Source organism: Rhinolophus sinicus, linkage group LG15 (genome assembly GCF_036562045.2).
Source record: "Rhinolophus sinicus isolate RSC01 linkage group LG15, ASM3656204v1, whole genome shotgun sequence".
Taxonomy (NCBI): domain Eukaryota; kingdom Metazoa; phylum Chordata; class Mammalia; order Chiroptera; family Rhinolophidae; genus Rhinolophus; species Rhinolophus sinicus.
The window spans coordinates 1,905,827-1,919,758 of record NC_133764.1 but is presented as its reverse complement, the minus strand read 5'-3'; the positions used below and the strand labels follow the sequence as shown (position 1 = coordinate 1,919,758).

Genomic DNA, 13,932 nt, shown 5'->3' with positions numbered 1-13,932 from the left:
TGTAATCACTGTAGCCCCGCATTCTCTCCAGGCCTTTCTGGACCCAACTCCTGGGTAAAGGACACCACCCGAGTAACTAGTTAAAGTCCCGTGCAGCTAAAATGGACTCCACCCTGCGTCAGGAGCTCTGAGTCCTGCTCCTCGGGCCAGCGCTTTTAATCTATTGACCAAACTTGATCTCTCCTCATTTAGGGGCCATCGGGATACAAGTGATGACCCAGCAAGGCTCCTAGTGCACCCCAACCAAGGAGGCCAAAGATGCCAAGACCCCTTCCTCTCATCTAAGATCAGATAGGGTGAGAGTCCCAGGGATCCCCAATAGGCAGGGACAATGGCCACATTCAGCAGGAAGCAGATACAGAAGAGATCTCCTGTCCCTCAATTTTGCATAGAGATTTAGGGGGTTAATGCCTCTCAGGGGACATGAGGCAGGAGTTGGAGATAGTAATGGGGTCTCCAGACATTCCTGCATGTTCAACATGGCCTATGGAGAGCGAACACCCAGAGACCTCCCCAAAACTCCCCTCTACACCCACATTTTTCTCTTATCTGCCATATTAGGGTTAGGGTTAGGGTTAGGGTTTAACCATTAACCACTGTGAAGACACTACCTAACTAGATTAGACTGGTCAGTCACACATGCGCAGTGAAGTTTACAACTACCCTCATTTCACCTTAGCCTCATTATACCATCATTATAATATCATGCATATGCCTGGAAGTTCATTAATATCATTATAACAGACTGAATTCTGGGAAGGAACATGCACAGTCTAAAAAGATGAGGTAATAGCCTCTTGTCAATCACAGGAGCCAATCAAGTGGCCCCATACCTGGAGAAGAGTAACCCATTCTTGAGAAAAGAAAAGAAAACCAAGTCCCCATTAGTCGGGGCCCTTGAGCCACTTCTTTGTGCTCAGTCCCAATCCCACCTCTTTGGAGTGTACGTTCGCTTCTAATAAGCTGCTCATTCACCACTATTTCTGTGTCTCATTCAGTTCTTTGCTGGAGGTGCCAAGAACCTGGACACCCTGTGGAGAAGGGCTGCTCTCAGGTAACACGGTCACAGGCTGTAGGGTTTCCAGGTGGGAATTCCCGCCTGTTCTCAGGAATGTTTTTTGCTTTTGCGTTCCCGAATCCCAAGAAAAGTTGGTCAGGAAATTGGGAAAATCTGCTCCTAAACCCAGTAATACCCACAATGGGAAATAAACGTACTACTCACAGTGTGTCTCTTAGACATTTTTCCTATTTATCTCTAGGGTTTCCGGGTGGGAATTCCCGCCTATTCACAGGAATTTTTTTCACTTTTCCATTCCCAAATCCCGAGAAAAGTTGGTCAGGAAATCGGGAAAATCAGCTCCTTGAACCCAGGTGGTTGGTAGTATCGGCCGTCACTTTGTGGAAACGATTCATTGTGGAGAACAGAAAACAGTTTGTATCTCGGGATTTGGGAACGAGAAAGCGAAAACAAGTCCTGAGAACGGGCGGGAATTCCCGCCTGGAAACCCTAGGCTATACCTTACAAAAGTTAAAGGTAAACCCGCCCCTATTCTTCTGTGCCTTGCAGAAGTTCCCCACTCCAAGAAGTCTTCCCTGGAAACAAGAAACACATATAAACCCTAGCCCAGCAGATGGACGGGGGTCTCTCTTCCACTAGCGATTAGAGACCGCCACTCTGTCTGTGAGGTAGCCTTTCCTTTCTTTCCTTACCTACTCTCTGCTAAATGAACTTACTTTCACTGTAAACTATGTACCAGCTCACACTCAAATTTCTTCTTACATGAAGCCAAGGGCCCTCTTTTCCTGTAACAAAGGGAGTCAAGGCTTAGAGAGACCGAGCATTTTGCCTGTAGTTTAGTATGTGACAGAGCCGAGATTTTCTCCCACAATGTCTGACCCCAGAACCATGTTCTTGCTAGTGGGTGCTGAAACAGCTGGGGCTGTTACAAATTTTCATCAAGTCCCAAATCTGAGCCCAAGCTCCTGTCTGACCCTGATATTCTCCTGCCCAGTGACCCCCAACCCTCTCAGAGAGGACGTGTGGGCCCAGAAGCAGAGTTATTCTCTCATTCAGTCCACAAGCATTAATTGAGCCCTTACTGTGTGTGTTGGTGGGGTGGGTGCTGGGGATACAGCAGTGCATAAGTCAAAGTTCCTGCACTCCTGGGGCTCACCGTCCAGGTTTAGGGGAGAGGAAGGACAACAACATACCCGTAAATTGATAACAGAAGATCAGACACTAGTCTGAGCTGGGGTAACATGGGGTGACAGGATCAGGAGTGTCTGGGAGTGGCAGTTTGGGGCAGCCTGGATGGGTCGACAGGCAGCTCGCACAGGCCTGGGTGAAGGGCAGTGCAGGCAGTTGGTGCACTTAGAAGTGAGCGAATTCATCATATCAACAAAATGGGAAAAAGGCCCATGGTGGTGGCCATGGGGGGCAAGGGAGAAATGTTTACTGAACCAATGAATGATTGACTTCTCATTTGGGGCTCCCTCAGTGCCAGGCACAGAGAAGACCCTCCAGGAATATCTGAATTGAATTGAATCGAATCGAACGGAATCTAATCGAATCAGATCAATGCTCTGTTTGGAAAAAACAAAAAACAGTTTCTGGTGCAACCTGTGTCACAGAAAAATTCCCTCCAGGAAGAATGAGAGTGAATGCTAATCTCTTAGTGCTTAGCAAACCAATACAATATTCACAGATGGAGTAAGGCAGATTAGCAAGTCTCAAATTGCAGAAGCAGAATTTAAAAGTTCTGGGTAAAGGAGAAAAAAGTGCTTAAGACCTTTCGTGTAGCAGGATTTGAGCTTAATCTCCTGCTACTATTGAAGGCTAATTCATTTCCCCGGTTTTTGCTGATAAGTGAGAAGTTGGCTCTGACACAGGAGGCTAAACCAGCTCTGGGGCCCCTAAGCCACACAGCAGGGCTGGCCTGGTTGTTTCGGCTCTGGATCCAAAGTGGCCAGGGACACCGAGGCTGCAGAGTAGAAATTGTACGATCCTGCTTCCAGCTGCTTGATCTGAACTGTTTACTTGACATTTCAACTTGAATGTCTATAATAATAATAATAATAGCCGATAAAGCTATGAGGTGGGTTCATTTTAGAGATGAGGAAAATGAGGCTCAGTGAAAATAAATCACCTAAACATAACATTCAAAACCACTTCCTCTCCCAGTCTTTCCCATTTCAGTAAATGACACCACCATTACCAAATTCCTCAAACCAGAAGCCTGGAGATAACTCTTGATTCTTTCCTCTACTCACTCTCACATCCTACCCTTTACCCAAAATATAGACCATCCTCAACATGACTGTTTCTTCCCCGTCCCCACTTGTTGTTGCTATTACCCTCCTTGTCCCCACCATCATCTCTCTGCTGAGCCACTCACCTGTACCACCCATCCTCCTCCAGCAGGTGCACATGATTTTTTCAAAACATAAATCATATATCCCAACAGTCCCTCATGGAAACTCTCTAATGGCTTCCCATTTACCTTATTTTCTTTCTGCCTACTTCTAAGATTTTTCTCTTTGATTTCCAGTAATATTATGTGCCTAGATGTGTTTTTCTTTATATTTATTCTGCTAAGGATTCATAGTCCTTCTCAAGTCCAGTGCTTGATGTCTTTTATTCATTTCAAAATATTCTTAGTCATTATCTCTGAAACTATTACCACTGCCTAATACTTTCTCCTCTTCTTCTGGGACTCCATTTATACGTATGTTGGACCTGTTGCACCATGATCCATACATTTCTTGTGCTCTTTTGTCTCTTCAGTCTGGACAGCTTCCTCTGACCTATCCTTTCATCCCTTACATCTCTCTTCACACATATCTAATCAGCTATTAAAGTTATATTTTGAGTTCTTAATTTCAGTTACTGAAATTTGCAGGTCCACAATCTCCATTTGACTCCCCCATTTCTTCTTTATTTCTTTATGGTTTATTTTCTTCCAATCTTCTTTTTTCAATAATAGATTTTATTTTTTAGAACAGGGCTAGGTTCAAAGCAAAACTGAGCAGAAAGTAGAGAGATTTCCCACATATCCCCTGTCCCCCCGACACACACATAGCCTATCCCCCTATCAACATCCCACATCAGGGGCCGGCCCGGTGGCTCAGGCTGTTGGAGCTCTGTGCTCCTAACTCCGAAGGCTGCCGGTTTGATTCCCACATGGGCCAGTGGGCTCTCAACCACAAGGTTGCCGGTTCAACAACTCGAGTCCTGCAAGGGATGGTGGGCTGTGCCCCTTGCAACTAGCAACGGCAACTGGACCTGGAGCTGAGCTGCGCCCTCCACAACTAAGACTGAAAGGACAACAACTTGACTTGGAAAAGTCCTGGAAGTACACACTGTTCCCCCTCCCCAATAAAATCTTAAAAAAAAAAAAAAAAATCCCACATCAAAGTAATACATTTGTTACAATTGATGGACCTACATTGACACATCATCATCACCTAAAATCCATTGTTTCCACTATGGCTCACTCCTGGTGTTGCATATTCTCTGGGATTTGATAAATGTCTAATGACATGTATCCCCCATGATGGTATCGTACAGAATAGTTTCACTGCCCTAAAAATCCTCTGGCTTTGCTTGTTCATCCCTCCCTGAACCCTAACTCCTGGCAACCACTGGCATTTTTACTGTTTTGATGACTTTGCCTTTTCCAGAGAATGTCGTATAGTTGGAATCATACAGTATGTAGGCTTTTCAGATTGTCTCTTTCACATAGTAATATGAATTTAAGGTTCCTCCATGTCTTTCCATTGCTTGATAACTCTTCTTAGCACTGAATAACATTCCATTGTCTGGATGTTCATTCATTTATCCATCACCTACCTAGGGACATCTTAGTTACTTCCAAGTTTTTGGTGATTATGAATAAGGCTGCTATGCACATCCACCTGCAGGTTTTGTGTGGACATAAGTTTTTGCCACATTTGGGTGAATACCAAGGAACACGATTGCTGGATCATATAGTAAGAATATGTTTAGTTTTATGATTCCCTTTTCTATAGTCCCATTCATTATCAAAATTCTCCATCTTGTCTTTTAATTCATTGAATATTTACTCACAGTTATTTTAAATTTCATGTTAGATAATTCCATTATCCGTATTCCGTTGAGTCTGTTTTTATTGTTTGTCTGTGTGTTTTTCATCTGATATTTGGCTGAGTCTTATTTTCTTGTAAACCTGGACACTGAGTATGAAAATGTGTAGAGATAATTTGATGTCATCTTCCTTCCGTCCCAAATCACCTTAATCCAGTGAGGAATTGAAATGGCTTGAATCTCAGAGTCAGTCCCTGTGAGGGCTGTTTTATTTCTTGTTCATCTTTATTCTTAATATCAGCCCTTAAGGGTCCCAAACCAAAGCCTTAGATATTTAATAAACCCTTCTTCCTTGGCAGGTTCTAAACTCCAAGCTCCATGAGTCTGATGAAAGCTCTACTCAGTTTCGGGCCTCTCAGATGTTGCTTTCAAGTCAGTCATCACCACGAGGGGAAAAGTGGTGTCCACCACCAGCTCCACCTCTCTGGACCCCCATTCTCTCCTAGATCTTGGCCCCATAATTCCCATAAATTCTCACTGCCCCGATGACATTTTCAAATAGATGTATTTCTCTTTATGATTTTGTCCAATTTTCTAGTGTTCTCAGCAGCAGAAACAATCTAGTCCACCATTGCTGGAGGCCCCTCCCTCCATTATCTTCAGAGAAAAGGAAACACTTCTTGTGCTGCCCGCCAGGCAATACGTGGCTTAGATGCTGCGTAGCCCTCCGACTTCCTGCCATACCATCCCCCTCGCTCACTGTACTGTAGGGAGGTGTTGGGCTTTCTCATGTAACTCGAATATGACAAGCTCCTTCATGCCCCAGGACCATTTTACGTGCTCTCCCCTCTGTCTAGAACGTTTCCTTTACCTCACTCTCCAGGTCCCTGTTTAAAAGTCAGTTCCAAACAAACAAACAAATAAATAAATGTCAGTTCCTCTGAGAGGCTTTTCCTGACTTTGCGTTCTATCGCATTCAAGCCATACACTCATATCTCTCTACCTGATGTACCGAGGGTGCCAAAAAATGTATACATTTTAAGAGAAGTTATCTATGTATTACTTTTTGAACTTGAATTATGGTAACAATGTGTAGTACGATGTTCACTCAAAAGATGGTGTTAGTCAAATGAATGCTAGCATCATTCATCATATTACAAATTTAATACAGTTTTTTCTTTTCTTAAAATGTGTGTACATTTTTTTGTATCTATCTATCTATCTATCTATCTATCTATCTATCTATCTATCTATCCATCCTGTTCTTTCCTTTACACCTCTTCCTGTAATTTTAAGTTATATATTGATTTGTGATTACTTGCTGACTCTCTGCCTTCCCACTGGGTGGAAGTCCTGCAAGGGCTTGAGCTTATCATAGTTTGGGCTCCTCCATAAGCAGACCCTGAAGATTACACGCTGGTTGTTTGTTTGGGAATTGCAGGTAATAGGAAAGGGAGGCAGCCAAGAAAGGGTATGTTATTATGCCGGCTACCACTGTGGACAATTGCAGCTTGGACCCATGGGGAAAATTCTGGAAAATGGTGTGAAAGATTTTCAAGGGGCCTGGGTCATTAACATACCAATTCCCAACAGTTGTATTGGCCGAGGGATTCTTCTAGTGATATTTATTCCCTGGCACGTCTGCTGTGCCCTGCAGCAGGCATAGCAGCCCCCACAACTAGAACTATGTACCCCCAGCAGTTGGAAGCTATCTGGGCCACAATAAAGCAGTAAGGCCTGAGAGGGATTTGCCAGGGACACTGACAGGATTGTGTTTGCTTTGGGGACATTTTATTCACAGCCCCAAGCACAGAGCCTGACATGGAGGAGGAAGTCAATAAATACTGTTGAATGAGAACTTTTAGAACTCTGGCCAGTGTGGGACTTAGATCTCCTAATGGGCTCACCGTGTTATTAAAGACAGTTGTTGCGAGACCGCACAGAGGGTGGAAAGGGGCTTTCCATAATGTGTGTAAGCAGAGAAGGGCACCCAACAGCCTGGAGCCTGTACTCGTGAAAAACCAGACTGTTATCCAATGGAGAACAGAAGGTGCAGTGACAGCCTTCACATACCCCAGGGCCACCCTGGGGGTCATCCTGCAGACTCCATGGGGCAAGAAGTCTTCAGCACAACTGGGAGGAGAGCTCCTTCAGTCAGCACCATTCAAAGGTTGCCCCAGCTAAGGAGTGAGCTCCCCGTCACTGCTCTTCACGAAGAAAACATGGGCCTTGCCCTCACAGCTTCCCCTGTCCATTTGAGAGGACAAGATATCATTCTGCATAGAGCTGGATAAAAAAAGAACAGGTCTAAGTAGAAATAGTCAGGACAAAAATACATAAATTCAACTCCTGGTTGCAAGAGCGCACAGTGGGCCATCAAGTTGGAGGAGGGTTTCAGGCAGAGAAGGTAATTCAGTTTGATTTTTCTGTACAGTCTTACAGTGTTGTATTTCAAAGGGCTCCACTTGATCCAGTGTTTGGGTCTTGTTGTATGAGAGGCCCTGGTCGGATTTCGAAGTGTCTAATACCTGTATTGAGATCCTGATAAGCCCAGGAAAGAACCAAAAGAAAAGTGGGCCTGTTCCTGGGACGCATCACCTGCCTCTCTGACACCTCTGTCCTGCCAATCTGCCCACTTTGGTGGGTCATTTTACACGTCAACTTGGCTGGACCACGGTACTCAGGTATTTGGTTAAACACTAGTCCCGGTGTTGCTGTGTGAAGGTATTTTTAGATGAGACTAACAATTAAATCAGCAGACTTTGAGTAAAGCAGATGACCCTCCACAATGTGGATGGGCCTCATCCAATCAGTGGAAGGCTTTGAGAGAAAAAGACACAGGTACCCTGACAGCCTTTGGACTCAAGCTGCAATACCAGCTCTGCCTTGGGTCTCCAGCCTGCTGGCTACCCTGCAGATTTGGGACTTCCAGCCTCACAATTGCATGAATCAATTCCTTAAAACAAATCTCTCACTGTCTCTATCTCCCTCTCCCCCACCCTTCACTCCCAAATATTGGTTCTATTTCTCTAGAGAACTCTGACTAATACACTTGGTTTGTATTCAATGCATGTAATAATAATGACAGCACCCAAATCCACATCTGCAGCCAGCCTCCCCTCTAGACCCAGACTTGGGTACCTGTTGGCCTCCTCTGTGCCTCTTCTTCGCTTCCTAACAGGCCTCTCAGACGTACCTCAGCCCTACCTCCTTGGCCTGCCCCAGCTGGCTGCCCCATCTCAGTAACCAGTAGTTCTGAACTTCTGGTTGCTCAGGCCCCAAACCCTTGCAGTCATCCTTGACTTCTCTTTCTCTGTTTCTCCATCCCTTCAACCAATCTAGGAAGAAACCCTATTGGCTTTGCTCTCAAAATATGCCCAGAATCACCTGACCTCTTCTCGCCACCTGCTCTGTGCTTGCTTCAAGCCACTCTCATCTCACCCCTGCATCATGTCAGTTGGATTCTCACTGGTCTTCCCAGCTCCCCACTTGCCCTTCACCCCTCCTGCCACAGCTGCTCTCAGCTCAGCACTTGGTAGGGCAGCATCTTGTAAAGATTGTCAGATCTTGCCCCTCTGGTGTTGAAACCCACCCCACGTTGCTCACCTTGCGTGGGGCAAAGCCTGGTGCTCGCAAAGCACACAGACCCTCCATAAGCTTGACTGCTCCACTCACTTCCCCTCACTCTCTCTTTTCCACCCAGACCGTCTTCTTTGCTGCTTCCGAACCAGGCCAGCCACTCTCCTGCCCGGGCCTTGATGTTGGCCTGTCCCTCTACCCAGAATGCCCTTCGTCCAACACCTGTCTCAGTTCCCTTTCTTGCCCTTTGCTCAAATGTTCCCTTCTCGGTGATTCTTCCTTGGCCTCCTATTTAAAACGGCACCCCCCACCCAAGCCCGTTCCACAGTTCCTGATGTCCCCACGGCCCTTGACTCTGGGCTAATGCTCTCCCTGTCGAGGCCCATGTTTTCAGAGCTGCTGTGGGCAGCCCCAGGCCAGGACTTATAGCTGCAAAAGTCTTGAGGCCCACAGTCAAAACAGACTCTTTCCAAGCAGGTTTTTCGTTAATTAAAATGGTGAAAGTTCATTAAGCTATGATTTAATACATTGTAAGTGTACAGCTCAGAGGACTCCCACAGACTCTCACAGAGTATGCCCAGCCCTCCCAGCCTCAGCCCTCCCCGAGGGCAGCCACTGTTCTGACTTCCAAACCATAGGCGGGCCTGGTGTGGCACGGCACATAAACACGATGGTAACCGCCTCTGCTTTTAAACAAAAGTTCCATTTTGGAATGATTTTAGATTTACAGAAAAGATACCACGGAGAGTTCTCACCCAGATCCATGCAACGTCCCCTAACACTGACATTTCACAGAACCATGGTACAATTGTCAGAACTAAGGTGTCAACATTGGTGTAGCGCCGCTGGTAAAATAATAAGTTAACTGTTAACTAGCGAAACTGTTATTAACGAAATAGTAAAGACTGCCATCTTTATGTGATTTCACCAGTTTATCCTTAAATGTCTATCTCTGGATCCTATCCAGAATTCCACACACTGAGTTTAATTGTCCTGTCTCCTCTGATCTGTGACAGTTCTCTGTCTTTCCTTGTTTCTCCTGTACAGTTTTGGGGAGCAGCACAGAGTCACCAACAGGAAAGATTTCAGAGGGGGGCTGTGAGCATATTGACAAAGGAAATGGCCGCACAGCCTCTCAGAGAGCCAAGGACCTACCGCCAGTGGGGGCTGAGAGAGGGCAGGTGAGAAAGGGCCCAGACAAGGTGGGAGGACACTTCTGCAGAAAGCTGTGCCATATAACCTGGCTTCTGCCTCCTCCCCACGCCAGCTGGAAGGTGCCTGGCCCCTCACCTGTTCCTCAAAAGGGGTTTCCTGGGAGCCTGGTCGGGGTTTTCTTTGAGTGTGTGGACACCATGTCCCGCCTATGGGGCTGATGAGCAGGCCAAGAGGAAAGTCAGGGAGAGGGTGGAGAGGTGAAGATCCCGGTGTCCCCCTGGAGGTATCCTGCAGAAAGAGGCCGTGATGGACCACCCAAGTCGAGTCAGGCCCTGAGCTGTGACCACTGCTTGGAGTTAAGCATGTTAATTACTGAGGCGGGACTTTTCCTAACTAAAGTATCCGGAGGACTTTCCATGATCAAAAAGTGACCAGAAAGCCATATGTGGCTCAAGTCTTCATCCAGGAACAGAAGAAGGGTTCGCTACTAAATACAGTCAAGTGACAGAGGGGAACACAATTGAAAGTTGCATCAGGCTGGTTCTGCACCCCTGAGGTGGGTTTTCTGGAAAGTTCCAGACACTCAGCTCTTCGAATTCCTTCCCCAAGCACCCCTCCTCTCCTGCAGCCGCATGTTAGCCCTGTGGTCCCTGGTTACCACCTCGGGTCTCCCCATTGGCACACTGGGTATGTGCTGGGAGGAGCTGGGGAGCGGTAGAGGATCTTTAGAGAGTCAGCAACTCACCTTGGGCCCGGGATTCATTTTCCTATGATGTGTGTGAGTCCCAGCCCAACTGGGACAATGGGAGAGAGTGGTCAGGAGTACAGATGTTTCCTTTTTTATTGAGGATGATTGAAATACAGTGGAGAGCACACATCATAAGTGTTCTGCTCGATGACATGTTACATATGAATATACCCATGTAACCAGCACCCACATGAACACGCATTCCAGCCCACAGAAAGCTCAATGCCCTGCCCTTCCTGCCATGTAACCTCTATCACTAAAGATTAGTTTTGCCCGATCTTCTACTTCATATAAATGGAATCACACGGTGTCTAATTTTGTGGGTCTAACTCCTTTCACTTAACATTATGTCTGAGATTCATTTGTGTTGTGATATGTAGCTGTAATTCATCCATTTTCATTGCCGCATAATATTGCATTCCATAAATATACCACAGTTCTCTTGTTGATGGATAGTTGGGAAGTTTCTAGTTTGGGGCTATTACAAATAGTGCTGCTGTGAACATTCTTTTACCTGAGAGAACTGACACATCTGTGTCGGGCATATACCCAGGAGTAAAGTTGCTAGCTCCTGGGAGTTCTATGTCTAGCTTTAGTGAATGCTGCCAAATCATTTAACTACTTCCCAAAGGCCTATGCCACTAACTGTGCATGCATGTTCCAACACATCTTGGGCTGTATCAGACAGGCCCCTGCCACTTAGTAACTATGACACTTTGAGCAAGCCATGTAATTTTTCCAACCCTCAGTTTTCTCATCTGCAAAATGGGATGACGATGGTCCTTACCTCATAAGGCTGTTGTAAGGACTGGATGAGACGAAGCACATCCGGCTCTTCAGCCAGTGCTGATCACCACAAGTGACAGACTCCGCCTTTCCTCAGAATCACCCAGAAAGGAGACCCTGGGAAGGACTCGGGGTGGCAGGTCTCACCTGTCTCAGGATGATAAACCTTGAATCTTTGTTCCAGAAACAACCACCTCTAGGATCAGGACAGTCCCGAGCTGCCCAGAGCTCATGTTCCCTCCCCACCCGTGGACTTCTCCAGATGCAGAGAAGGGGCTGTGTTTGCCAGACGTACACGTCTTCCCACGTGACTGGGAGCCCAGCTAGTCCCACATGAGAGTGGCACAGGGCCCTGCCCCACCCGGCCCTGAAGCGCAGCCACCTCCCCCCGGTGGCACCACCCATCTCCGGAAAGACCTGCTGCCCCAGGTGGGTGGCAGGGGACAGCTTGTAGCTATGCAGTATCCCTCCCACCTGCTCTCTGCCCTGCATTGACCTGTGTTTATGGGAACATGGAACCACCCTATTTTGAACCACTTTAGGGACAAGGGACACACATTGCCCACTTGTGTGTGACAACTACCACCCACCTCTGTGTCACAACCACTGGGCCCACCCAGACTGCACTTCTCTCCGCCTACAAACTCCTTTCTGTGCCTTCATCCAGCGCTTACAAAACACGCTTCTCAGTTCCTCACACACAGGGCCCTGACCCGGCTCAGAGCCCTTGTTGTTGCTTCTGCCTGCAACACTGTCCCTCCCATCCTCAGCCAGCCTGGCGCTTTCTCTTCCTTTGTGCCTCAGCTCAAATGTGCCCCCTTGGGGAGGCCTCTCCTGGCCACCTTCTCTAAGTGCACCCCACTCCCGCACCCCATTTCCCAGCCCCTGTATGCCCTCCTCACAGCTTACAACCCTTCCTGTTCCTGCCACTAAGCGGTCGTCATCTGTCTCCTAGGAGGGAATTTAGCCCGAGGGCAAGGACCTGCTCTAGCTCGCTGACGTTTCCCAGGAAGAGGAGACTAGAAGCTCTGGAAGTGCCCAGCGGCTGTGTGCATTTCACAAAGGAACAGACAGACTTGGAAATGAGAGGACTGACCAAGGTCACAGTGAATGCCAACTGCTAGTGTTGTGATCAGAGCTGGTGCCTGCCAAGCACTTGCCGCGTGCAGGTGCGCGCACCTCAGGGAAGGACATGTGCCACCTGGAGCCTGAGGGGTGCTCTGGTTCATTTACAGGTGGCGAACGGAACCTCAGGGAGGCTCGGCCAGGGTGGAGTCACAGCTAGCTGCGAGCAGGGCCGGCATCACAGCCCGGTCAGTGTGGCCCCTGCACACGGGTCGGTGAGCTTGGACTTTCCTCTTCCTTCCACAGGCCACTCTCATCCAACCCACCAGCAAATCGCTCATTCCAAGACTCCCACATCTCACGTCCTCCCCGCCCCACCTAGTCTGAGCCACCTCCCTCACTTAGCTGGCAGAGCCAGGTAGCCTCTCCTCCTTTGCCCATACCCCTCAGGAATGTGACCTCCTCCTAGGGCGCTGTGACCTGTTAACCTAAAAGTCACAGCTTTGCCTTCCTCTGCGCAGAGTCCTCTGCTGTCCCAGCTTACTCTGAGTGACAGCCCAAATCCTTACAGCAGTTGCAGGTCACTAAACTCAGCCCTTCTCTCTCTCAGCTGTCAGCTGCTCTCTGCCTGCTACACCAACCCAGACATGGGATTTCCCCTCTGAGCTCTAAGCATGTCAATCGTGCTCCTGCCTCAGGGCCTTTGCACTTGCTCTTCTCTCTGCCTGCAACGCTCTTTGCCCAGATACCTGCTTGGGTAACACATCAGCGCCTACAAATCTTTTTTCAAATATTGCTTTGTCAATGAGGACAACACTGATCGCATCTATAACGGTGTCTGGCTCATAATACATGATCAATAAGTATGGGGAAGGAAGGGAGGAAGGGAGGAGGGAAGAGAGGAGAGAAGGAAGGACACAGGGATGGAAGCGGAGAAGGAGGGAGCAAAGGAGGAAGGCCACACAGCCATTTTTATTCCAGTGAAATCAGGCTACAGTGAACATCAAAGAGCAACCCAGATGGTTCGAATAGAAAATCCCAAAAAGGCCAACGTGAGTGGGGGTGGGCAAGGGAGGGAGGACAGCTCTATTCCTCCGCCCTGATGAAGGTTCTGAGACCCCAGGGACAATGCAGGTGAGTCTCATGTGCAGGCAGCCCCTTCTCTGCCTCTCCCAACCATGTTTCCCTTCCCCCTCTTTGCTTGTCCACCAGGGGCTCTAGACAATCCCGGGAGACCCAGGACCCTTGGAATGGTTGGGGGGTGGGGAAGTGTGTGACCTTAGACCAGGCATTTGACCTCCTGGGCCTCAGTTTCCCCTTCTCTCAGAATCAGGGAGAGTGGACGTTGTCATCCAACAAGCAGCCCCATCCTATGTCTTGAGCATCTATAAAGAGAGCGCCACAGTGCTTATCTAATAGGAAACCTGCCTTGCCAGGACCACCCTGAACTTCCAGGGCGGGTTTCCTTGAGACTATAACTGCTGCACCTAGGCCTGTGGCACCCCAGACCAAAGGCAAGGTCACCTGGTGCCTCCCC

The 13,932-nt window shown here is 47.8% G+C and overlaps 1 protein-coding gene across 4 annotated transcripts in view; it reads right to left on the bottom strand.

Annotated features, from left to right (window-relative positions):
* TNFRSF13B (TNF receptor superfamily member 13B) overlaps positions 1-11,610 on the bottom strand; it is a 63,178-nt gene extending 51,568 nt beyond the window's left edge. The window contains exon 1 of one of the 4 annotated variants that reach the window (XM_074319812.1): positions 11,332-11,610. The gene's annotated coding sequence lies outside the window, so the exon portion shown is untranslated. Of the gene's footprint in view, positions 1-8,668; positions 8,687-11,331 lie in introns of those variants that run through there. The other 3 variants (XM_074319806.1, XM_074319809.1, XM_074319807.1) reach the window with 3 other exon arrangements.
* Between the last annotated feature and the right edge of the window lie 2,322 nt (positions 11,611-13,932).